Source organism: Dermacentor andersoni, chromosome 6, assembly GCF_023375885.2.
Source record: "Dermacentor andersoni chromosome 6, qqDerAnde1_hic_scaffold, whole genome shotgun sequence".
Classification (NCBI taxonomy): Eukaryota; Metazoa; Arthropoda; class Arachnida; order Ixodida; family Ixodidae; genus Dermacentor; species Dermacentor andersoni.
The window spans coordinates 25,876,102-25,888,725 of record NC_092819.1 but is presented as its reverse complement, the minus strand read 5'-3'; the positions used below and the strand labels follow the sequence as shown (position 1 = coordinate 25,888,725).

General features: G+C 46.2%; 2 long non-coding RNA genes across 2 annotated transcripts; both read left to right on the top strand.

Annotated features, from left to right (window-relative positions):
- Positions 1-1,134: 1,134 nt before the first annotated feature.
- LOC126521753 (uncharacterized) lies at positions 1,135-7,060 on the top strand. Its single transcript, XR_007597282.3, has 5 exons — positions 1,135-1,330; positions 1,413-1,469; positions 2,429-6,512; positions 6,590-6,789; positions 6,865-7,060. It is a non-coding gene; the product is annotated as an uncharacterized lncRNA (long non-coding RNA).
- An 82-nt stretch (positions 7,061-7,142) lies between these two features.
- Positions 7,143-12,092, top strand: LOC126521749 (uncharacterized). Its single transcript, XR_008610369.2, has 8 exons — positions 7,143-7,341; positions 7,417-7,616; positions 7,692-7,891; positions 7,967-8,166; positions 8,242-8,441; positions 8,519-8,718; positions 8,796-8,998; positions 9,073-12,092. It is a non-coding gene; the product is annotated as an uncharacterized lncRNA (long non-coding RNA).
- The last annotated feature ends 532 nt before the right edge of the window (positions 12,093-12,624 follow it).

The window sequence follows — 12,624 nt, the reverse complement described above, 5'->3', positions numbered from 1 at the left end:
TTTATTTCGTCGTTTGCCTTTTATTTTAGTACTAGAACTCGTGCCCCACATGCCAATAAATACTCAATCTGTGATTGACCTGCATCTAAGTGGCATTTGGTGTCACCCTTCCTAAAGCACCTATTCTACCAGATGGCTTCATGTTTAAATTGTCAACATGGCCATTCCAAGGTAGTCGTGAAAAGCATCCAATAATATGCCGTTTGTCCGCTCTATATGATAAATGCCCATAGACCTAAAGGGTTTACTCCCGTGATTCGAAACCTTAAATACTCGCTTCGCTTTGCTTTATGTGCTTCAATTGAAACTCGTTCACATCTGGCAAATTTGGCCACTCCCTTAACCACCTGTTTGATTGTATTCGTTGTCAGCACTACATGAAACAAATCATGTAATCCGCGTACAAAATATTTTTTTCTATTGTTGGAATGGTAGCGATATTGTTTACCTATAAAGCAAAAATGAAAGTGGCCTTAAAATGCCTTTGTTACCTTTAGTCATTGAGATTGGCTTGGAGATTGATGCACCCGTGAAACACATTGGTACAATTTTGGATAGATTTTCATTGATTTAATGTCCCCACCCACTAATTCTATAAAATCCTGAAGGGTACCCGCCGTGGTTGCTCAGTGGCTATGGTGTTGGATTGCTGAGCACGAGGTCACGGGATTGAATCCCGGCCGCGGCGGCCACATTTCATTGGGGGCGAAATGCGAAAGCACCCGTGTACTTAGATTTAGGTGCACGTTAAAGAACCCCAGGTGGTCGAAATCTCCGGAGTTCTCCACTACAGCGCGCCTCATAATAGGAAAGTAGTTTTGGCACGTAAAACCCCATAATTTAATCTTAATTTTAAATCCTGAAGAGTACTTAGTATTTGACTTCATCAAAGGCCCATAGGTACATATATATTCATACTACATTCAACTACAGTTTCATATTTTATTATTGCTTCCTTTGTTTGCAACATTGGTAGCTCAAAGAACTTGTCCTGTTCGAAACTCCACTGGTGTTGCGAAATCATTTTCATGTTTTTTCAAGAAACCGAGAAATATTTCTTTTCGTGCAAAACTCTTTGATATGTTCTAGTGGAAATGCTCAGTACGGATACTATCTTTTCAGGATCCTGACGTCTGCGTTCGATTGAGGCCCATGAGTCAGGTTATCCAATGTACTGTTCCCCGTTTGCCATCCTCCCAACGACCCCACATCGGGAGATGGCCTAGAGCACCGCTCGTACTCTGGCCGACCGTGTTTGTCAAATTACATTCCCTCACCCATGGCGTCCTGCTGGCAGTCCGAACCTTGCTCCTCGCCCACCACTGTACTGGTGAGTATCGCGTACTGACGTCTCGTACTACGGCTGTCCTCCAGTGGTCGACAATAAGCCCGCTGTTGATTTCGTTTTGCAGATGACCGTTTTCGATGGCGGTGAGCGAGGAGGACGTCCGAGGCAGTCTTGTCAAAAGGTGAGAAATTTTACATATTGTGGACAATATGTCCGAGCTCTCGGGGGAAATATCATTCTGGCAGTGAAAACGTGTTCTATTTTATGACGTCAAACGTGCTTTTTCGAATTTGTGCTGCAGTGTACAGACATGGGAAGTAGTAGCAGACAACTGAAGTCAATGCGACATGCCTGAATTATCACACGGACGCTATTTGCGAGATTTCTAAAGGTCATCTTGCGTGTGGCCAGCTTCGGCTACGCTTTCTGCAGCTGACTTCAAGTTGCAATGACGCATTACAATAGGCTCATGTCAGCGATCTCGGCCACTTTTTTGGAGTCTCCAGTGCGAGTAAGACTTAATTTTGAAAGCAGTTTCAGCAAAGCTAGTTAGATCGTTTGTTAAAGCGCTGAATCTCTCTACTGCGGGGTGATGACTACCAGCTTCATACGTTTCGGGCCATGTGTTCAGACAAAACGTGGCCATGTATAACAAACTGAACATCGTCAATTTTTTTTTTCTAGGCTAAGTATGGCGCTTGAAACAAGCCGATGAAGAGGCGGAAGTGTAGCTTCTTATTTAGATAGCTTTCTTGATTGCTATTATATATTGCTTGAACGTGTGAATAACTGACACTAGCACTCGATGTCCGAGGTTTGAACGGAATTTTATCAGGGCACTGTACCTGGTTACGAAACTTTTTTTTTTCAACTGCCGGCTACTTAAGCGCACACATCTTGGACTCCATCCTGCTTGTTTAGAGTTTCTTTGTCGAATGGGTTTTAGTTAAGTCAGCTGCAGGGAATTTGGCCTCAGATTCTCAGCAAGCGACTTCCTCACAGCGTATAGATGCTTTTCTGAACAAATATGGTCTTGGCGATTGGAAAATTTTCGCCCACATATGTGGCAAAAGTACACGTGACAATTTGGCAGCACTGGTTTCTGCTCAAAATTGTATTTTTTTTTTACCCACGTTCCAGATCAGATACTTTTGAGCAACAATCCGTCCATGGCTGTGCACGTTTGCACATCGGCCGGCAACTGGACATGACCAAGTCTCAGCGTGGCCACTAACCCCAGGACCTGCGGGGGAACCCCTCGTCATGGCGAGCGTCGTCTCTACGAGCTTCGCATCGAGCGTCCTAAACGCTCACCAGGTGCACTTTGTGCGTTTTTTCTAGATGGTCTAGCTGGCGAGGGTGGCGCACGCCTTAGACAAGTTAACTGTTTGTTCAGTTGCACTAGCTAGCGCTCACTAGGGTGCATAGCTACACTACAAAATTGCTTAGCTGTAAGCCCGAGGTTTCGTGGGCATGGCTTGCGGCCACACGGGTCTTCTCCGTGCCGGAATCGAAGAGGACGGGCCACGTGTTGCGGGGTGGCGGTGTATATATAGCTTCAGGTTTAGCTGACACACAGGCTTAGCTTCCACTGCGCAGGCTACAGCTGATAGCCGTCCTCTTACGACTGCGTCAGGGACATGGACCCTTCCGAATGGCCTTGCGACCCGACCCCACTATTTCGTGACAAGGTAGCCCGGGCGCGTCAGTGCTATCGAGCGAAATGTGGCATCACGGAAGCAAACGCCATTCTGAAATTGCCTCGCCAGCTTTTAGCTATTTAGGCGACCTTACGTCGCCTACGGTCGGGAGCGCAGCTCCGCCGTGCAGCAGCTACGGTAAGTGGTCCATTTCTTTGCGGTTCCAGCTGTTCTTTTCTGGTTGTTTACTTTCCTCCTTGCGTCGCAGTTGATGACCTTGATCACCACTCGTGCAGTCACCGACCGTCTTAACTATTCGCATTCCCTCGGCGGTGAAGTGCTGCTGGGGAACTAGACTTTGTTCCTCGCCCGGCCCTACTCCTGGCAAGTATCATGGCTACTAAAATACTAGTATAGCTTTGTTCTTCAATGTTTAACAAGCCCTGCCTGATTTCAGGTTCCTACCGTCTGCTTTCCATTGCGGCTATTCACAAGCATATCCAGCGGGTGCTTCTGCACATCTAGTCTCCGGCCGTGTTAGGTCTGAATTTTTCTCGCCGGTGGCTTTCAGCTGGGAGACGGAGATTCGTTCAACTCCCTGCACTACTTCTGACAAGTACCATGTTTGCACTCCAATGGTACTACGGATGTTTTCTCGTGTGGCGTATAAGCCCTGTGGCATTTAAGGTTCCGGACGTCTGCTTTTGAATGAAGCCGTGTTTTTCTCTGACGGCTATGGTTCGCGTTCTCTGTACTCCTTTCCTTAATCATGTTGCTACACTTGCCGGTTCCGCAAGTACAAACTTTGTGGGCTTCCGATGAAATTTGCTGTCGAATGTATTTACTATGCAGACCTTCGAGGTTAAGTTTATGCTTCGGAAGACTTCCTTCGCCAGTTTCCAAAAGGATTTCGTTTGTCGCTCTCCGAGTAAGACGACGTTCAATTTCTTCCGTTCCTGGTTATATTTCTTAGCTGAGTTCATTTCCTCACCAGTAATTTATTTCGTTTACTGGGAGTGCCACATTTTTCACAATGCTTTTGTAACTCTAGGTAGTCTTCACTTTTGTCGAAGGTTGCCGCCCTATTCTTCAATGTTTTCCGCAGTAGACTTGAAAACTACGAATGAGCCTTTCATAGAAACCGCCCCCACACGGTGTTTTGCGGAGGAAATTTCCACTGGGTAATAGGTCATGAATTGTTCATTTGTTTATCGACAATGTTGCTGTGACCGCACTCAATCCCTTATTAGTTCTCCTGAAAGTCTTGCGTTGTTGCTGATCACATTTATGTTCGACCTGAGAAACGCCGAAAATAGTGTAGAAAACTGATGTGAAGCGTCTCCAACAGTTTCGCAGTGCACACCTCTTGCCACGGCACATGTGAAAGTTGCTACACGTTTTGGCTAAGTCTCCTTCTTTCTTTGTAGCTGCTCCCAGCGCATCGTTGACACGTATACGAGCCATTTCAAACAATGTGGTCTTCGTTACTCTATCCTCAAGAAGAGGTACTTCCTCTTACAAGGATGTGCAATTGTATCTTCGCCACACAAAGCACTGTCGTATTACTTCTTTCACTTATTTTTGTCCTCCGATTACGTGAAACCTTGTTATTACCCGCGCCATTGTACCGTGTACTCCACCGTGAAGTTTGTCCATATAGGCGTCGCACTAATAGTCCAGATTTCTTCACATTTACATGTGATTGGGTGTTGCTCCTCTTGTGATACGGGCCCTACCGAAGGCGCCCTTGAAGTCTCATTGGGTCTTTTATCTTAAAATATCTGGTATTCCCCTATTGTCTGCACATTCGCTTGCTTGCTGAATTTCTGCAATTTTGCATTATACACTTTGTTCTAGCCAAACGAGGCAGGTTTCGGCGGTATTTATTTCTTCTGCTTTTAACGGACCGTTGAACTTGTCCTCAAATATTCACGGAACGAAACATTCACGCATTTGCTCTCGAAATATTCAAGTAACTGCCGAACCTGTCAACTTCAATGCCTCGTCTTGAGATCATTTTCGGCGTATGTCTGACACGAGAATCATCTCCTTTCCTTTCATTATTAACCGGCATATTGTAACAGCTATTTGGTCTGTAGCAACTGGGATCCCTACCACAAAATTGTTCACTACGACATCTTTTCTACAGTGACTCCTGGTTACATCTGCTCGATTTTTCAGTATTATTGATGTATCCCCATTGTCCTCCTACTAAGTAATCCTTTTTTTTTGTAGTCTGTGTTCAACGGTTACTTCATACATTTCCTTTCTCCAATGCAGCACAATTGTACAAGTGGTCCAATATTTTATTGTTGCTCGCAAGTTCTGATTTGCGAGACTGACGACGGTGTTCATTGGAGCTTCTGTTCTTTGCCAGGACCAGCACTGTCTCTGCTCTGATATAGTAGTACCATGAACGCTGCACTTGAATACACCGCCGGGCTTGCATCCCAAGAAAGTGTCGGTGCTTACGTTCAGTTTCTTGTTGCCGATGCGCTTTGAGGCATTTAGTCCTTTATCTTCCTCGGTATATTTCTCCATAGATCATTTATTTTCGTCTGGGAGAGGGTTATGCCAAGATTCCGGTTTTTCTGCCGTCATTGAATACCGATATTAGCTGTTGCAGTGCAGGAAGTTAGAAATTCCAGCCGACCAAATATTTTTGCCCTGGCTTGAAATACTCATCGCTTCGTGAGCATTTCACTCGCGTCTTCATATCCATGGGAAAGCAGAATACCGTCGGCCGTGTCCCAGTTCATTCCTAGAATACTGGTCTGGCTTGATTTAGTAACAATGGCACCTTGATGCGAATTTAAATTCTCGTTTCTTCACTGTTCGATCTCCATTTCCTAAGATTCATTGCAGCTCGGAGAATGTTTCTTTTTTTCGCTTCTATGTATACACGCATTTTGGCTGGTTTTCTTACGCTCCAAGCATAACTTCATCAACGGAAACTTAATTACGTTTGCTGTCATTGCAAGAATTTCTTGGAAAATTCATTAACAGTGCTGGTACATCTGCATTCAAATTTCCTCCTGCCTGAACATAATCATTCAGAACATTCCTGATCTTAACCACGAGGCGTCAAATGCTACGCTTAATTTTCTTCCTAGTCGGTCTTCTCGAATTGCTTGATGTCACGATATGGTAGTTATTGTTCAGATTCTTCCGAACTCGCTCGTTCTGCTTTCCGGGTGTGAAGCATCTCGCATTGAACAGTTCTATTTTTATCTCACTGCTGTTGCATTTGTCTGGTGTCTTCGAGATGTTCTTCCGATTGCAACTTCGTTGATTTCCACGTTAACTTCCTCTCTCCATCCTTCTGAACAGTCCTTGTAACTACATAGTCCACTTTATGCATCGTTTCTTTCTGAGGAGCTAAGCCAGTATATTCCGCCTTCAAAAAGTTCAAAATGGAAGTCGTCAGTTTCTCCGGCGCCAAGAACCATGGCGAGTCTCGCGTTTCGCAGTTCACTTCTACACCACATGGTTCGGGCACAATCCAGTCTGGTATTTTCTATTTTCCATGGTATCTTTCTTTCGTCTTTTCACTGGACTTGTCTCCTCGCCCTGCACTACTACTGGTAAGCGTCCTTTACACGAGACTCGTATTACGACGGTGTCCTCCAGTGTTTAACAAATAAGCACTGTGTCGTTACAGGTTCGTCACTCCTGTTCTCAATTGTGGTCCACAAGCGTACCCAAAGCGCTGTTGCACGACTCTACGGTCTGCGCTCCAAAAGATTACTTCGGGCACGAGCATCACCTGTTCCAGGAGCGACTGCTATTGCTTCCACATTCTCTCGCCAGTGAAGTCCTGCTGATAGACTGTACTTGTCTCCTCGCCCTGCACTACTACTGGTAAGTGTAGTTTACACGGGACTCGTATTACGACTGTCCTCCAGTGTTTAACAAATAAGCACTGTGTCGTTACAGGTTCGTCACTCCTGTTCTCAATTGTGGTCCACAAGCGTACCCAAAGCGCTGTTCCACGACTCTACGGTCTGCGCTCCAAAAGATTACTTCGGGCACGAGCATCACCTGTTCCAGGAGCGACTGCTATTGCTTCTACATTCTCTCGCCAGTGACGTCCTGCTGATAGACTGTACTTGTCTCCTCGCCCTGCACTACTACTGGTAAGTGTCCTTTACACGGGACTCGTATTACGACGGTGTCCTCCAGTGTTTAACAAATAAGCACTGTGTCGTTACACGTTCGTCACTCCTGTTCTCAATTGTGGTCCACAAGCGTACCCAAAGCGCTGTTGCACGACTCTACGGTCTGCGTTCCAAAAGATTACTTCGGGCACGAGCATCACCTGTTCCAGGAGCGACTGCTATTGCTTCTACATTCTCTCGCCAGTGAAGTCCTGCTGATAGACTGTACTTGTCTCCTCGCCCTGCACTACTACTGGTAAGTGTAGTTTACACGGGACTCGTATTACGACTGTCCTCCAGTGTTTAACAAATAAGCACTGTGTCGTTGCAGGTTCTGCACTCCTGTTCTCAATTGTGGTCCACAAGCGTACCCAACGCGCTGTTGCACGACTCTACGATCTGCGCTCCAAAAGATTACTTCGGGCACGAGCATCACCTGTTCCAGGAGCGACTGCTATTGCTTCTACATTCTCTCGCCAGTGACGTCCTGCTGATAGACTGTACTTGTCTCCTCGCCCTGCACTACTACTGGTAAGTGTCCTTTACACGGGACTCGTATTACGACTGTCCTCCAGTGTTTAACAAATAAGCACTGTGTCGTTACAGGTTCGTCACTCCTGTTCTCAATTGTGGTCCACAAGCGTACCCAAAGCGCTGTTGCACGACTCTACGGTCTGCATTCCAAGAGATTACTTCGGGCACGAGCATCACCTGTTCCAGGAGCGACTGCTATTGCTTCTACATTCTCTCGCCAGTGAAGTCCTGCTGATAGACTGTACTTGTCTCCTCGCCCTGCACTACTACTGGTAAGTGTCCTTTACACGGGACTCGTATTACGACTGTCCTCCAGTGTTTAACAAATAAGCACTGTGTCGTTACAGGTTCTGCACTCCTGTTCTCAATTGTGGTCCACAAGCGTACCCAAGGCGCTGTTGCACGACTCTACGATCTGTGCTCCAAAAGATTACTTCGGGCACGGGCATCACCTGTTCCAGGAGCGACTGCTATTGCTTCTACATTCTCTCGCCAGTGAAGTCCTGCTGATAGACTGTACTTGTCTCCTCGCCCTGCACTACTACTGGTAAGTGTCCTTTACACGGGACTCGTATTACGACTGTCCTCCAGTGTTTAACAAATAAGCACTGTGTCGTTACAGGTTCTGCACTCCTGTTCTCAATTGTGGTCCACAAGCGTACCCAAGGCGCTGTTGCACGACTCTACGATCTGTGCTCCAAAAGATTACTTCGGGCACGGGCATCACCTGTTCCAGGAGCGACTGCTATTGCTTCTACATTCTCTCGCCAGTGACGTCCTGCTGATAGACTGTACTTGTCTCCTCGCCCTGCACTACTACTGGTAAGTGTCCTTTACACGGGACTCGTATTACGACGGTGTCCTCCAGTGTTTAACAAATAAGCACTGTGTCGTTACAGGTTCTGCCCTCCTGTTCTCAATTGTGGTCCACAAGCGTACCCAACGCGCTGTTGCACGGCTCTACGATCTGCGCTCCAAAAGATTACTTCGGGCACGAGCATCACTTGTTCCAGGAGCGACTGCTATTGCTTCTACATTCTCTCGCCAGTGACGTCCTGCTGATAGACTGTACTTGTCTCCTCGCCCTGCACTACTACTGGTAAGTGCCGTTCACACGGGACTCGTATTACGACGGTGTCCTCCAGTGTTTAAAAAATAAACATTGTGCCGTTACAGGTTCTGCACTCCTGTTTTTGACTGCGGTGGACACCTAGCACGCTCCTGCACATCGGCTCTCCGTTCTGCGCTCCAGAAGAGATTACTTCGGGCACCAGCATCAGCCGTTCCATGAGCGACTACTATTCCTTCTATACGTTCTCTCGCCGACGTCGTCCTGCTGGCAGACTGGACTTAGCCTGGCGCCCTTACACTTAATTCTGGTAAATATCGCGTATACACGACAGTACTGCGCCTGCGTGTTTTCGAATGACCAACAGCGCTTGTGTCATTTCAGGTTCCCAGTGTTTGCTGTCGCTTGTGGCGCAAGAGAAACGTCCCAGCACTCTTATTTACAAGAACATTCCTGGCCTTGCCTCACGAGCAACTACCTTCAGCCCGGTGATCCTGCCGCGTGCTCTATACAACAAGCTTCTTCACACTAGTGAACGCGTCGAACCCCTGTCGTGGCGGTGTCCTGAACTGTGTTGACGGCGTGTTCATGCTCTGAAGGACTGCGTGGGGTCACCGTCGCGAGATTGTCCATCGGATGTGCTCCTACAGTTCGCTGTTGCCTTTTTCTGCAGGCATGTTTAAGTTTTGTGTAGCAAGATTTTCTGTTTAGCAAGAGTGGAACGTTGCTCAGCGAGTGGATAGCGCTTCTAGGATTCCGGTTAATACGAAGCAGAACAGTAAAGCTCTGGTTAAGTGGACACCACTCGGTACTTAATAAGGACTGTCAATGTTTCCATGAGCCGATCTGTAAATTTTTGGTGGCGAGAGTAATGGACATTCATTCATTGTGTTCTTCCGTAGTGTGTGTGTGTGTGTGTGTGTGTGTGTGTGTGTGTGTGTGTGTGTGTGTGTGTGTGTGTGTGTGTGTGTGTGTGTGTGTGTGTGTGTGTGTGTGTGTGTGTGTGTGTGTGTGTGGCCTACTCTGGACTTCTTTTTTTTCGATCGAGAACGTATGACATGAGCTCCGCTGCTACCTGGCGCACTTACAATTTTTTGTTCTGGTAGCATTTCCATCGTCACATTTGCTTCGCTTTTCCCGGTTCATTCCCGTTGAAAGGTTCCTGGTTTGATGGTTTACTATCGTCTATGGGCATGCGCTTTTGGATTGGTAGAACCGCTAGTTTTTTTGGCTTTGGTCCATGGATTGATTTGTCCTCGTTTCAGCCTTCAGCGGATTTGTTCAGGCTCCTTTCTCGTGCCAGAAACGGTCTTCACACCTTCTCGGTTCTTCCACGTCGCACATCACTGACTCGAAGAGATTAACATGCCACTACAAAAGGACACAATGTCAATGAATGGGAAAGGGGAGGGTGATTACTCTCGCCAACAAAGATTTCCTGATTTGCTCATGATGATAATGACTTCAAACTATAAGACTGGTTGGTTGTAAAGGTCACCGGGCTCGCTGTTGCTAGTTTTTTTTGTGTGCTTGACTCATCAAACGTTTTTATGGATCTACATGGTCCAACTTGTGTATTACCTGTCGTTTGTTTATCGGACAGTGCTACCCGCTGTCGTCGCTTGTTCACCGCTTACACCGCGCCGTAGTTTGATATTTGTGTCCACAACTATCGCGTACTTTGCAAGATAGGCAAGAACACTGAAGCGCCAGGGCGCCCTTCACGCGACGGTGACGTCGTTGCCTGCTGACTGTAGTTCAGATTACGCAAACTTGTGTAATTTCGTGATTAAAGTGCACCACGTGAGCCATTGTCAAACAGCTGCTTCGAAGGGGCTACATGTATTCCCTTTATGCCAAGTCGTGTGTAAACGCCTAGAGAAGTGACGAGCACGCTCAAAGAAATCTTGGTTAGAAAATGTCCGCTTGCATTTTTTGTGTTGAAGCGAATTAAGTTCACCAGAGTTTCCCCCCGTACTTTTTTTTGCTGTACGTTGTCTTTCCATTGCTCTTCGCATGCATCTGAATGCGTTTGCGTTCAACAGTGATTGAATTTGCACACGCTACCATTGTTGTACTAATCTCGATATAAGGACACACACTTGATTTATTACGAAAATCTTCCGTTCTCAACCTGTAATAACCTTACCTTTGCGTTGCTCGATAACCAAAAACTGAGCACTGTTCTTGGTAAATGTTCACGCGTGGCGCATTGCTCTGCCTTTTTTTTTTTCGCTGCTTTCATACGCTGTGACGAGTCGAGCAACCACGCATGCGCGGTTGTGCTCAGTCAAATGCATTTTTTAACCTCTAACATACAGAGCAATGGAGCCTTACTGTAGGGTGCCTTATTTCCCATCTTCAGTTACACGACAATCTCGCAATTGCGCCACACAATACTCGCAATCAGTTTGCGACTAGTGCGGTGATTTGGACTTCGTGATAGGCATCCGCTGTGGTTGATTAGTGGCTATGGTGTTGGCCTGCTAAGCACGAGGTTGCGCTATCGAATCCCGGCCACGGCGGCCGCATTTCTATTGAGGCGAAATGGAAAACACCTGTTCACTTAATTTAAGTCCGTTAAAGCACCCCAGGTAGTCCAATTTATTGGAGTCTCTCACTGCGGCGTGCATCATCAGATCGTGGTTTTCGCAAGTAAAACCTCATAATTTTTGTTCGTATGAGTCATTGGAAGCTTTTCTCTTTTTTTGTCTAAAGCAAATGGTACGTGGACGCAGAGAAAAACAAGACACCCACACAGCACTCAATAGTTCGCAATACGACAGCGATGCACGAAATAACTGCACATTGAGGTCATATTAGAGGATGTGACGTGGTATGTATAGATAGTCGTCTAAATGTGTTTGTCCCTTCCGTGCGTTTGGCATCCAACTGGGAAAGTTCGAATACTTGCGCGCTTTCTCGTTTACTGAAAACGAATGCCGGAATCGTTTTTCCATCTCCCAGCGAAGGTGCTCTACTACGCTTACCAATTTCAGATAAGTTTTACAGCTTGAAGCTATTCGAACTTTAATGTATGCAAGGAAGTCTGTTGCTGCGCCTTCACTTATGCTGTTATTTTCGGTTTATTGGTCTAAGAAAACTGTTGTCAGTTTTGCATTTTTATACGCCGAAGTATCGTGAAACTGAGAACTTACCTGTTCTATGTAAGTTTCTGTATGTATTTGACATGTATTCCTGTACAAATGCATAAATGTATGTTAACGCACTGTATTGTATATATGCTGTTTGCAGCATCTGGGATTAAGTCCAGTCAAGTAGCATTGAATCGCTTAATTCCGTTGACTTAACAGTAGTGTTTAATGCAATGAGTACTCAGTAAAACCAGCGCTAAACTGCACCTTGCTCAAATCATCTGTCAAAATAAACAGTCTTATTCTTGTTGCCCGTCTCACTAACTCCATGTAGTGCATAGACTGTGCCGTGCCATCCAACCGTAATGGCACATCCGCTGTCTGCAACTGGTCAAGCGACACCGACTGAATGGGAGCATCACTGGGAGCTATTCAGAGCGTAAGAAGACTGGCTTTCTATGAACTCTCTTCGTTCTCCACCTTTCCGTTCCGTTGTTAGCAAAGACAATGCTGGCGTTTTAGGACACTAACATCCGGAATTAAAAAAAAAAAAAAAGCTAATGTGGCGCAAGTGATACAGATCGAAACGTTTGTTATGCGTATGTCTTTAATGGACGGCAAAAACCGTGTCACTATAGCAGTCCGAAGCAGCTGACCCGCCGCAGTATCCTAGTAGCTCTGGTCTACAGCTGCTCAGGTCAAGGGTTCGATAACGGCCGCGGCGGTAGGATGTCGATAACTGCCGAAATTAAAAAAAAAAAAAAAAAAAAAAAAAACGCTCGAGTACTTAGTTTCAGATGCGCCCGAAGGAACCCCAGGTGGTCAAAATTAACCCGGAGTC